Here is a 13,822-nt window from a genome sequence, read left to right on the forward strand (position 1 = left end):
ACATTATCCTTTGGTAATATGAAAGTTGAGACCAATGTTTTCCATATGTTACAAAGAACCACGGGAGGTGTGTATCTTGGATCGAGGTATGCATGATTGAAGCGTTAGCACGGGATTATCGACTCATTCATATCCCTGGCCGACGAAGTTATTGAAAGCTCCGACGGACTTCAGATTGTGAGGAACTTAGTGTTGAGTCAATCAATGCAATTTTGGATTCATCATTGTCATGGATGACATCAAGTTCAAAGAAAAGCTTGAATCGCCTATGCTTGATGGACCACCTAAAGAGCTTAAGAAGGAGCCACCTAAGTTAGAATTGAAGCCTTTACCGCCTACACTCAAGTATGTTTTCTTGGGAGATTTGGGAACCTACCCAAGTAGTCATTGATCGATTTGATCGCTTGGAGCAAGAATCCAAAGGTTAGTAGCACTTTTAAAGGAACACAAGTCAGCTATAGGTTGGACAATTGATGATATCAAGGGGATCAGCCCCTATGATAGTTCAACATAGGATTCATTTGGAAGAGGATTCCAATACTTCTAAGCAAACCACGAGGAGGAGGCTTAATCCAAGATGAAGGAAGTAGTTCGAGAAGAGGACGCCTAACTCCTTGATGCCGCATTATCTACCCTATTTTTGATAGTCAATGGGTTAGTCCAGTTCAAGATGTGCGAAGAAGTCCGGAACCATAGTAATCGAGAATGAGAACAATGACTTGATTCCAACCAGATTCGATTTGGATGGAGAGTTTGCATCGACACGAGGAAGTTGAATAGCGATCGAGGAAAGATCATTTTCCATTGCCTTTCATCGATCATATATTTGAAAGATTAATTTCGGACAAGCTTCCTACCTTTCTTGATGGTTACTCAGGATACTTTCAGATCCATATTCACCCTGAGGACCAAGAGAAGACATTCACATGTCCTTTTGAGGATTGTCTACATCATCTCTCCTTAGTCCTTAAACGTTGTTGCGATACCAACTTAGTTCTGAACTGGGAAAAGTGTCACTTCATGGTAAAGGAAGGGATACTGCTGGAAGGAATTCTAGTAGATCGAGCGAAAATGTCTATAGGAAGTAAGCATGTTGTCGAAAGATCAGTTTTGAGATGGAAACCTAAGTATTCCCCACCTGTTAGTTTATGGGATTTACTCCCTGTTGACCTTCAAAGGAAGATTATTTGTATGGCTCGTGTAGGGTTCGGTAAAAGTCCATTTGCACATAAGAGGAGAGTGCGTAAGCTAGGTTCTTTGTAAGAATTACCATCCGAAACTTGTCCCTGGGTTCTGACCATTAAGAGAAAATTGTTGGTACAAGGTATACTTTTGTCAATCACATCCGAGAGATCGGAAGAATTCCTACAAAGTGGAACCGAGTGGGTGGGAGTACTAGCCTTGAGGATCTGACTTTAAAAGACTCACATTATGTCTTGAGGATCTGACTTTAAAAGACTCACATTACGTCTTGGGGATCTGACATAAAAAGACCTAAAAATTTGTTTCTTGAACTAATTCTGATATTCGGCATCAATGGTAATATCCTACCTTTTTCTCATCCATTTCATTTACTTCTTTATACATTGAGGTCAATGCATGCATAAGTAGGGGGAGGGTGTACTTGAGAAATGAATTTCAAAAATTAGTTTTCAGAAACAAAAATATTTTTGTTTCTATATCAGTAGCATGAGAAAAATGAATTTTAATAATGAGTCTGGGATATATATTCTATACTGCTTAGTGTTGAGTTTGATAGATAGTTGATATTATTGATTTCATTACCGCTTAGACTATTTATTATGCTCAGACATAGTTCTTATTGATAGAATTCTTTATCAAGGCATCACCATAATACTTGGTCAGTTTTGTGTACTTTTGCTAGAAGAGAGATTTAAACCCCTAGTAAACTAGAAGTAAATTTTTTAAACTTAGCCCGTGAGACTTGAGCTTTATACCCATTCTTTGGAGAGTTCTTATTTAAAAATCCGAAGTCTTAGTGACTCAACATCTTTCAGTTCTTTATGTCGTTGTAATATAGTCTCATTATTTCGTTGATTTGGTTAATCACGGAAGTGACATCAACTGGGGAGATAGCCATTAGGTCTTGTAGTCTATTCAAATAGAGTATCATCTTGATAAGTCAAGTAGTAAACCCATTCAGCCTTTATCCCACCTAGTAGGACCATCATGTTAAACCCTTTTGCCTTTACAATAAGCCATTTTCTTTAATAAAACCCCCTACCCCTTTACCTAACTCCAGACAAGGAGTATAGCCAAAATCTTTATCAGCCATACCCATATATTTCTGAGAATACGAGGGACACAAAAGAGGAAGAAAGAGCACAAAAGGAAGATTACAAGGGAATACCGAGAGATACAATAAAGACCATCATTCTGTTCTAAGTGAAAGAAGCTAGTGGAAAACAAGCATATCCAAGACTAATCAAGGATATACCATCGAAAGTAAAAAAAAAAAAAAAAAAAAAAAGTTGAACGGAATGGATGGAAAAGCTAAGACAAAGGAAGAATTTTCTCTGCAATACAGAATTTAAAGAAATCTTCCAAAGAAAGAAGCAAAACCCTTAGTGTTTTTGATAAACAACCTTAGAATTATTTTTACCTTTTCTTCATAAACCAATACCCAAGACAAGTTACAACCCATGACTTATCACTACAGTATGGTACGAAGTCTAGAATAGGTGAGAGGATGCTAAAGTGAATGACCCGACACTTCATATGTGATTGACATTCTTTCCATGAGACTACTTTTATTCAGAAGTCTATTTTTCAAGGTAGTATGTGGGATGTTCGTATGCATTATTCTTTTCCCCACATATATGAGGTAAAATAGTAGACCATCTTCGAGAGATTCTTTGTTGAGAGTATGGTGGTGAGGATTGAAAGTCGAGATTATCTGTCTAAAGGTAAACTAGGGATTCCGTTTCTTGGATAGGAGAGTATAGAAAATTGACTAAGTACACACATAAGCCTTGATTGAGAATTTTTGTCAATTTTTACTATCTCTCATCATAATCTATGAGTCTTTGCAGCAATGTAGTTAGCAATGGAGATTGTCTATTGGAGTAAGCACTAAGTGGGTAAGGAATTTCTCTCTCTGAAAAATACTATCATTCTTGAACATGCTATTGATTGGTTTTGTGGGTATATCACCTGAAAACCCTTAGGAGACTATAACTCGTCCTTTTTGGGGAACTTAAAGGTTTAAAGCCTTGTTGCATATGGTAAATGCAATCGCGATGCCTGCGAAAATGAGTTAGAATTTTATTTTTGTTATTAGGATGTGATTTTGATCACTTATCTATTTTTTTTATCTTATTTGCTAAGAGACTAGCAAAAGGCTAGTTGGGAGTTGTGATAAGTGCTCAAAAAGTGCTATTTAACCCTCGATTATGCCTCTTGTTTAGCCATCTTAGTGGACTAATAGTGTTTATAAGTTGTGTTTTAAGATTCTACAGGTGAAAAAGAGATTTTTGTAGAATATTAGAGAAAATGGGGTAAAACGAAGCAATTCGGAGCATTGAGGATCACATGGGAGGCCCGTGGACAATCATGGAGAAGGCCAAGGAATTGGAGCTGTTAAATATGCGACTTGGACCTATTTTAAAGTCTATTTGGAAGCCCAAGGCCAAAGGATTCGTTGTTTGGACCAAAGCCCGCAAAAGAGGATAGAAGGATAGAGCAGAAGAGAGAAAATCGGCTTGGCGCGCCCGGGACGTATGTATCGGCGCCCAGACGCATTGATTGTGTGGGACGCGATTGATTAAGTCCGGGACGATGAATAATGCGTCCCGACTCATGAATCGATTAATCGTGAGCCAATTCCTTCTCAGTTTTGAAGACGAAGTCGGACTCTGGAAGAAGTCTATTTGTATTAGGAAACAAATGACGGTTTGGAATGCTTCTAGAGCTCATTGTAACCCCTATAAATAGAGGACCTAAGTGCCTCATGTAATGGGCCAATTCACTTATATTCTTGTCTCTTAACTTGAGGAGAGAGAGATTAATAATAAAAGATCGGTTTTAACTAGCTGAGTCTTAATAAATTAGTCTTTCTAGTCTTATGTTCTTCAACTCTTCTTCTTCTTGTTCTTCCTTCTTTATGGAAGGCTAATCTTCTCCTTCAAGGGAGAAGATGAAGCCAGTGTTTAAGGTTTAATGATTCTCCTTAGTTCTTTATGTTTGTAGTTATTAGTTCCATTGCCCACACCAGGGGATGGATGTATAGAATAGGGTTTATGTTTTGCAATATTAATATCATGCTAGTGTTCTTTACTTTTCTTCTAGTAGTATAGTTCTTTAGAGTTAGGGAAGTATTCTTTGTGTTGCCTTAGAAGGGGTAGCTCAGGGAGTGGCTGCCTAGGGGAAGTATTCTTTGTGTTTGCCTTAAGTGGTGATTCATTGAATGGCCGCCCTATTAGGAAGTACTCCTTGATGTTGCTCTTGGTAATACATTGAATGACTGCCCGAGCTTACATAAAAGGAAAGAAGATATTAATAGCATAAACATAGGAACAACCTTAAGTAGAGTTAATTGTTAACGATGTTTCGTCCAAGAGGGCATCGGCACTCGCTTGATTGCCTAATTGTAGTCTACTTGTAAGAACAACCATGAAGCAGAAGGTCATAGATCAAAAGTATTGGTGGATTCTAATCTCTTGAATTCCCTCTCTTATAAATTCTCAACAGTTTAGTTAGTTTAGCTTAGTTTAGCATTAGAATCTATAATCTCTACAATATTAGTTTTTAATCCCTCAAACCCCCTTTCCAGTCCTGTCCTTCACATAACATACACTTAAAAGTGGAACGATACCCTACTCATCCTTTACTTATTGAGGGATAATTAGGTTTTGATACGCTTCTATTTGTTCAACGATCATCATCTATCTACATCACCCATCATCTCATCTACACACACAAAAAGAGGTAGTGTCAGGGGGAGAAATCCTAATTTCAATTATTACGGGGGTAATCCTAATTGCAACTAGTGGTAGGGGGGGTATATCAATATAACCCAACAATTAATCCTTTATGTTTTTGCCTTTTATTTGCTAGAAAAATAATTAAAAAACAATTCAGAATATAAAAAGAAATAAACTAACGGATAACTTGATAAGTAACAATTATATCCGTTAGTTACTTGGTTACGGATATATCTGTTAGAAATCCAAAATATCGTCTGTTACAAATTAGCCCTTATGGTGTAGTGTCAGTTACGGTGGGTTTTCTCACTGTTGCCAAACGTACCCTAAGAGTCGTAGAACTGTAGAAGTTGTGGGGAGAGACCGAGAGAATAGCTGGAATCTAATTTGAATGAGTTTCGTACGTGTATTTTTTATTTATTTTTTCGTGTATTTGACTATTTGGCATAAACCACGGTAGAAAATGGAAAATTTATATACCACTGTTACTGTTTAAGGTAGTGGGGATGTGGAGTACTATCATGCGGAAAAAAAAACTAACCATGGTATATGGCCCAACTTATCCCACGGTTTTCATGTAACTGTGGCATATACTAGTAAAGCAATGACCAAAGAAGTTTCCGCCGTGGTATATAAGTATTTCCCACGGTTTTTAGAAGAACCGTGGTATAAACGTTCTTATTGACCGTGGTATACATGTCATTCTGTAGTATATAGCTAGCTATTCCCTAAATTGACAAGTTTGGTAAATATGATGTACTATTCGCAATTTTTTTAACCAAGCAATAGTATGTACAAAATGAACCATTATTACCCGAAGCTACATTGTTTCTTTTTGAGTTTTTGTTCTGCCATCTTAATATCTAGGTTGTGCCCATGATATATACCAACAATGTACACTACCAAAAAAATGTCATATTATGACGGTTGTTTTTTATCTATCTTGACGGCTTTGCTAAAAACCGTCAAGATAGGTGTTTTAATAATATTTTTATGATGGCTATTGCAACATTATGTCGTGTATGACACAAGCATCAAGAAAATATAATAATTTTATGACAGCTATTGCAATATTATTTCGTGTATGACACAAACGTCAAGAAACTATAATAAATTTATGACGTCCATTGCGACATTATGTCGTGTATGGCACAAGCGTCAAGAAAATATAATAATTTTATGACGGCTATTGCAACATTATGTCGTGTATGACACAAGCGTCAAGAAAATATAAGAAGTTTATGATGGCTATTGCAACATTATGTCGTGTATGACCTAACCGTCAAGAAAATATGTTGATTTTTTTTGATAATCTAAATATATATTTTATGACAACTGTTGCAACATTATGACGTGTATGACTCGTCACAAAAATATTATGATTTTATGATGGCCACCATAATAAACCGTCAACACCTTTCACGCTTTTGGACCATATTCAACTGTTAAGAACTAGACAAAAGAAAAAGAAGAAAACCCAACATCGTTAGAAAAGGTGAACCGTCGAGATTAAACAAACCTAGCACTGCCCCCAAAACTAAAGCGTCAAAAAGAGCCAACTCATAGACAGGAGGACAATAGAAGTCAGAATGTTCAGGACTAAAATAGAAATTACAATGAGGAGAGTTTATTTTCATGACAGGAGTGGGTTTTGCTTTTTGTTTATTGACAGAGAGGGCATCGACCTTATGAGTGAGGGATTCAATTAAAGTTCTAAGTTCAGGATCTTATTTTATCTCAAATATATTGGTTGCCTTAACTATTAAAGAAGACGAAGTGGAGCGAGAGTAATCGTTACCTCCCCAGTTGTTACTTTTCTTGGATTGATTATCTAAGAAGTTATATGCAGTTGTGGCTCCTTTACTTAAGAAAGTACCTCCATTCATTATATCTAAAGTCTCCTTATGGTGTTGGGATAGGCCTTTGAAGAAGGCATGAACTAGTGTGTCTTTACCAAGATTATGATGGGGACATTCTATGAGAAGATCAGTGAAACGATTCCAACCCTTAGAAAAAAACTCTTAAGGCTTTTGGCAAAAGAAGTGAATATTTTGTAGCATTTCATCAGTCTTCTGTCGTGGGTAGAATTGTTCCATAAATAATTCAACTAGTTTTTTCTATGTGTTGACAGAGTTTGGCTTTTGTACTGTTAGCCAAGCTGCTGCTTTGTCAGCTAGGGTGAAAGGAAACACCCTTAGGTTTATTTTTTCAAGTGTTATGTTAGGATAATGGAATGTAGTAATAACTTGTTGTATCGTACCTAAGTGTTGATAAGGCTTCTCATGGTCTAACCCATGAAAAACACGTAATAGATTAAATATATTAGAGGGGGGGGGGGGATTCTAAAATCTCCTGTAGTATCTACAAGAATTATGCAGGACTCAGGTCCATCATTCAAAGCTTTATAAAAATCAAAGAGGGGTCTCTTTGCTATTTCTTCACCCATTGCTATAAATGTAGTTGGGGTGGATGTAGGTGGTGTGTGTGGATTTTTAGATAGGCGATTATTTTTGCTTCTATGATAAACTAATATGGCAGGTTTATGCGTACCATATCTTAATCTCATGCAAGTTTTAAGTCTAATATGCAATTCCTAACGAGCATGCAAAAATATCCTGATTATTACTAGAAATAGAATCCTCTTACAGTAGATTCGAGTATGTAGAGAGGTGTTACCAGGACCGTCCTTGCTACGTATATAAACATCATCTTCAACAGCCTTAAAGCACTGATAAAGGTAAAAATATAGTTTTACCTACGAATAAGCGACGAACTAAAACGCAAGTAAAACTATGACTGAACTCAAGTGTGTTTATTAAAGATTATTATACTCTCGAATATATTGAAATAGAGTGGAGTGAAAGATTCGTTCCATTCCTAGTTCTTTAGCATTCAAAGTTTTCTATATATTATCAGTCCTAGCCAAAGTTAATGAGAGTAATGGTGTGGAATTATACTACGATGTGAATTCAAATAACAAGATACGAATAACGAAATGACGGAAAATACTAAAGTTTGAATCTAGATAAAGAATTAGGGGGGATTGAATCCACCTTGAATCCAACTTAATAAACTAGCATATATTGTTGTAATCAAATTCTTACGCTCTTACTATAAGAATTGGATGTTCTAATCCCTAATTATCCATGACAATCTCTACCAACTAATGACTAGCATGTGAGGAAGTTATACCCATTCTCATGGCGAATCAACTACCTTCTAGAGTGGAATAGACTCTTACAATGATTCTACACTACCCAATCAAGTTTTCATCAAGGTTTCATCAAACTCCTCTAATGGAGGTTTAGCTTTGATTCATAAAACTATCATTTCTCATGGAATTTAATCAAGACATTATATAAAGGTTCTAACATTACCAAATTGAACTAAGCAATAATTCAAATCTAAATTAACAACTAAGAAATGATTAACAACTAAGAATCAAAATTAGATCTAAGTACTTAAATAAATCAAAACCGAAATTATGAAGAACTAACTATTTTATTGATCTAATGAATAATAAAACAATGATTCAATTAACTAAGTTCAAAACAAGATAATAAAAACTAATTAATTTAATGTAAAACTAGATCTAAAACTATGCTCTAATGGCTACTTGCTATCTAACCTAATTTTTCTAAGAGTTAAGTCTTGTGTGTGGAAATGGAGGAGACCATATCCACATTTTTGTGCATGGGCTGAGGAGCTATGTTTTGGGCGGAAAATCGAGCCCAAAACCCAATCTCTTTAGTCCACATGGCCTTTTTCAGCTGGATCTGACTTCAGCAAGCTTTTCATCCACTTTTGCTCCTCTGATTTTGTCAAGGTTTGGACCATTGGAAATCTCTTTCCCAGCCGGTCGTTTTGACATAAGGTAGGCCCAATTCTAAGGCCTGAGTCCAAAGATACGATCTTCAGAAGTTCGGCTGACTTTTGTGTGTTGTTTCTGCCCGCGTTGACTTTGACTTTTCGGCTTTTGACTGGGCTTTACAAAGGCTTTTTCTCCTTGAATCTTGTCCTTTAATCACAGAACTCCTTAGCAACCAACCCTTGCTCCCTTATCTCGCCAAAGTGGGACATTTCTGCACATAATTGACTTCAATGCCTGAGATACATAAAAACACATAATCAACATTAACTCTTATTTATTACTCGCATAATTGGTCTAAAAGTATTATTGTTAAGGGGTTAAAACTACAGTTTTGGGCTCTTATCAAACCTGCCCCAAACACCATTTTGCTTATCCACAAGCAAATATGAGAAATCAGCATAAGTTAACAAAAATGGAGTTCTTACTAATCTCGTTTTGCCGAGTGTGATTGCATTGACCATATGCTACAAGGCCTTAAACCACTAGGAATTCCCTAGTGGACGAGTTATAGTCTCGTGAGAGTTTTCAGTGAAGGTACTCACAAACTTCAAATATACTACAAACTATTGTTTCCTTATTTATGCCTCAACTATCTATACATCTCACTAGCAATGAATACAGAATAATCAAGTCGAAACCTAAGATAATATATGCATACTAATCAATCATCTATGAATACACATATATACAATGAGTACTACTATGAAATGCACTAGCAGGTCTGTTTCTGAAAACTCGGAATAACGTCCTTAAGTAGGTCCTCACATAAATGTCAAGACAAAAATACTCTGATTTTTCCGCTCAAGTTTTGCTACTCCAGTGTGCATTTGGCACACTTTACCTTACAATCTCAATGACACACAAGGAAGCCAGAGTCGATCAAACACATCTGCCACTTACTATCACACTAACCTATTCCTAATTGAGCTAGAGGTTTTTATTAGGTGTTGCAGGGATTAAGAGATGGTTTAAAAAGAAAGGAAATGGATATTCAAAAAGGACAAGTCTGAGATAATATAGTCTTCATATTAAGTAACTAAAGAAAACCTTGTTCTTTACTTTGTTTCCATCCTTAGCCATTTTTTTTTCTTTGGCTTTTGACTCCTTCGATTCTATTTTTGGAGTTTTAACTCTTATTTTCTTTTATTTTTTTTTATTTCGATGGAAACTTTCTTTTCTTATTTGAAGCGACTAACAAATTCTTGATTTCAAAGGTCTTTCTCTTTTCTATTCTTCATCTCTATTCTCATACTCATTCAAAGAATGGGTAGGTTGATTTTTTTTTTTTGTTTGTTTTGTAATAGGGTAAAGGATTTGCGGTTTATGAAAGGCTAAAGAAAGGCTCAGAGGGGCGACTAGCGGAAAATAATTCATAGGTTTTAATTTTTGGCTATATTGATCCAAAGAGGGCCTAAATTCTCGCTTAGGATATGGTATAGTGATCAAGCAAGTGGACGTGTGATTTCTCTATCCGTATTTTACTTCTCCCTTGTGTCATTTATCAAATGTTTCACTCATATAAGGCTTTAGGCTATATTCTCACAGGATTTGTAAAATAAGTACTCTAGCCTAGATTTTAGAAACTTAATGCCAACAATCATAGATACTCATGTAACACATTTATAGATAGATGCAAGGATTATTACCTACATATTAACCTAAGTTTCTAAAAACTATTCTAACACTACTACAAAAAGACTCATATACCACGGTAGGTAAGATTTTGTATGTCACTGTTTTTGCAATGACAGTGGCTAATATTTGTATACCACGATAGAAATTCATCTAATTTTTTGGATCTTAGTTTATACCACTATTTTACAAAAACCGTGGCATCATGTTTGCCATATGCCACGCCCCATTCATTTTCCTTTTTTCAGCTATTGGTATCCCACTGTTTCACAGAAGCAATGGTTTATATTTCGGCAAATTATCAATTCTGTGGGGATTAAAAGTTATATCAAAACAAAGGAAGAGTTCCACCAACTCCGAAATGTAGGCGCTCAAGGGCTAGGATTAAACTTTCGTTTGTAATTCGATCCAAAACTTTAAGAGATCAGTGTGTATGCTTTATCAAGTTGTGTTTTTCTCATTTTGTGCTTTACAAGATCTGCTGATTTCTTTTTCGTTTTTCTTCATTCTCATCTGGTAAGAATTTCTAGTTTATACTTCGAAATTTCTGGTGTTTAATCTATGTTTGTCATCACACTTCTACTCCTCTGAGTAAATCTTAGTAGACTTCTTGCCAATTAAGTTTGAGAGGGTTGGATACGATATTTAGGTTATATGTGTTGTTTATTTGTGATGATTCACTATAGTTTGTTGGTTGTTCTCTAAATAGCTTGTCTTGCTCTTAATGTGTTTGATTGAATGATTGCGTGGGTTGGCTGGTGTTTGCTTCTCACTTGGGACAGTTAACAATAAAAGAGGGGTTTTGTTGTTGGTGTTGTTCTTGGTGGGATAAAAAATAAGAAGGAAATGGAGTTCTTACAAAATACTAGAATTTCATTTGTGGGTATTATTGTATGTAGCTGTTATTGCAATTGTTGCTGGTGCTTATTATTTCCACTTTTCCAATTCAAAAGTATATAAAACCACTATTCTTGAGCTTAATGTTGTTATTTCCTTATTTTGGTTTGTTGAAATGTTGTGCATGGTAGCTAGAATTCTGAATGTGTTTTTATTCAATTAATTAATTGCATTTGCAGCATTACCTTTCATTTGGGGGAATTTTATTTTATTTTTTTAAAAGAAATCGATAGACTATAGGCTATGGACAGTTTGTTTTGAAGTCTCATTGTGAAATTATGCAAACTCATTCTAAACTTTACTGTAACTTTCCAAGCATTAAACTACAAATAACTTAGTTTTTTCCCCACCATGCAGTTACTTTTAAGTGAGATTTTATACCAAGAAATGACCACGCACTTAACCCCCTGGAAATAATCTATTACTTTATACTTAGCCTATAGGAATTGAATTTATAGGCTCTCGAAAGATGGGATACTAACCCTATAGGAATTGAATCTCAAGAGTACACGTAGGTATTACATAACTCTTTCGTTGTTAGTGCTTTTTTACTAGTTATATGTTGTGACTTGCCTTGTTATAAATCATTAAGGCCTTTCTTGTATTTAATTTTGTGGTGCAAATGGCAACTTGGATAGAGATGAAGGATACTTGAAGCAATTAGTAGTCCGTTAGGGTATACGTAATCCCCCTGGTTAGTGTTTTCTCTTAGCTATTTGAATAGGAACTTTTGGTGTATTTGCATGATGCATGTGATGTTCGCATAATTGGAATTTATTATTGTTATCGCCACTCATGACTATGAGAACACTTTGGTACATACTTTTTTCTCTTGCAATTCCTTATTTATAAGATTGTACCATGGATCACTCTCTTTTATGATTTTCATATATAATTGGTTAAGTTAAAGAAGAAGGCGGTGGCTATACTAGTCTTACGTGTGGGCTATTTCTATTAGTGACTTGCTAATGCCTACCCGCAGAGGCAAGAGCATCTAATTCATGCCTGGATGGAGGACAAGGTAAAAAAAAGATTAGCTGATCACGGCAGTGTACGCGAGCCCTTGTTTGCTATGTAAGTTTTTTGCAGTCTTATGTTTTTTCAGTGGCATTTTTCTGGTCAAGTATGTTGTGATGAGCTTGACAACATCAATTTTTTATAGTGCTGGCCTGGTTGTGCTTTCTTTTTAAGATATATTGTTGCTAATAAAGCAGGTTTGTTTTAGCTTCCATCTGTAAATTAAACTACTTAACTGAACTTATGGGGGGGTGGGGGTGCTTAATATATTTTCTTAACCCATGCAGACATTGCATACAGTTGCGATAGCAAATCTTGTGAGTGTAACTTCTTGTATACAATATCTTGTTCTTGCTTCTTTGGACCACGACTTCTTTTCATATTATTTAATTTTGTCCTTTCTTTTATATTCAGCAGAAGAGACTACCAAATGCATCCAAGAGCTTTGTATGTTGTTTTTAAATTTATGAGAATCTGGCATACACTTAAGACTGTAAACAATCTATCTTGGAATACAAGTTCAGGAGTTCGATCCCAATCCTAGAACTCCACAAGAACTAATTAATGGAAGTTGATAAAGCTCATGAAGTTTCAAAACCATCGGTTCCAGATGAAAAATAGTTCAGATCAATCTCCTCACGAAGCTTTAGGTACTCAACGAATCTATTTATTGCTTACATTGCATGTTCATCTAGAATGAGACCAAATAGATCTTGATTAATGTTCCCCTGCTTTTTACTGTTATGTTGGGTCCATGGCTTGCTAGTACATTTTGATACACGAGAATTGTTTTTTGGACAGTCCTAAGTTTGTAGAAGTGGTGTTTTTGTTTCTAAAGTATTTTAAAACCTTCTATAATAGTTTGGTAAATTGATCTTTCACATTGGCAAGTTATTTCTGTAAAACCCCACATTTTTGGGCTTAAGAATAAGTTGGGCCATTACTTCCAGTAATGGGCCTAAGGTAGATTTAGGGGACGAGAAAAAGGGGGGAATGAGTGCTGGAAAGGGAGGACACGAACTCTCTCTCTTTGTGTGGTAATTGGAGGGGTTTCTCTTCCTTGGTCTCCCTCTCACAATTTCGAGGGTACACTCATCCACCTCAATATAATTACATGAAAAGGTAGGAGTGGGCAGCAAGAACACAGGAGAAGAAAGTGGAAAAGAAAGCTTTGAATGAATTGGTGCATCTAATTCTTCTTATTTTAATCTTGTCATATATTGGGTTTCACTCTTTGCTGAAAGGTTTTACAAGAGTTTGTTGGTTAAAAGTATTAAAAGGTGACTAAGGTCCATAACTATTATCTTTGAACGTCTTCCGTATCTCATTTAGAAAATTTTATAGTAAGTACTATTTGTTAAGGATGTAAACTTTTTGATAGTTATGGGACTTGGATGTATATATTTAACTTGTGTTTTCGATAATGACTTTGTACGAGGTGCTTAGATGATCTGGCATTAGT

The 13,822-nt window shown here is 35.7% G+C and overlaps 1 long non-coding RNA gene across 2 annotated transcripts; it reads left to right on the top strand.

The window, feature by feature from the left end:
- Nucleotides 1–12,354: 12,354 nt before the first annotated feature.
- LOC147481492 (uncharacterized) lies at nt 12,355–13,021 on the top strand. Of its 2 annotated transcripts, none has more exons than XR_015206931.1 (3): nt 12,355–12,417; nt 12,648–12,677; nt 12,775–13,021. It is a non-coding gene; the product is annotated as an uncharacterized LOC147481492 (long non-coding RNA). The 2 variants fall into 2 exon arrangements; XR_015206932.1 differs by having other exon boundaries at nt 12,367–12,417; nt 12,778–13,021.
- Nucleotides 13,022–13,822: the final 801 nt, after the last annotated feature.

This window comes from Coptis chinensis, chromosome 8, assembly GCF_015680905.1.
Source record: "Coptis chinensis isolate HL-2020 chromosome 8, ASM1568090v1, whole genome shotgun sequence".
In the NCBI taxonomy this organism is placed as follows: Eukaryota; Viridiplantae; Streptophyta; class Magnoliopsida; order Ranunculales; family Ranunculaceae; genus Coptis; species Coptis chinensis.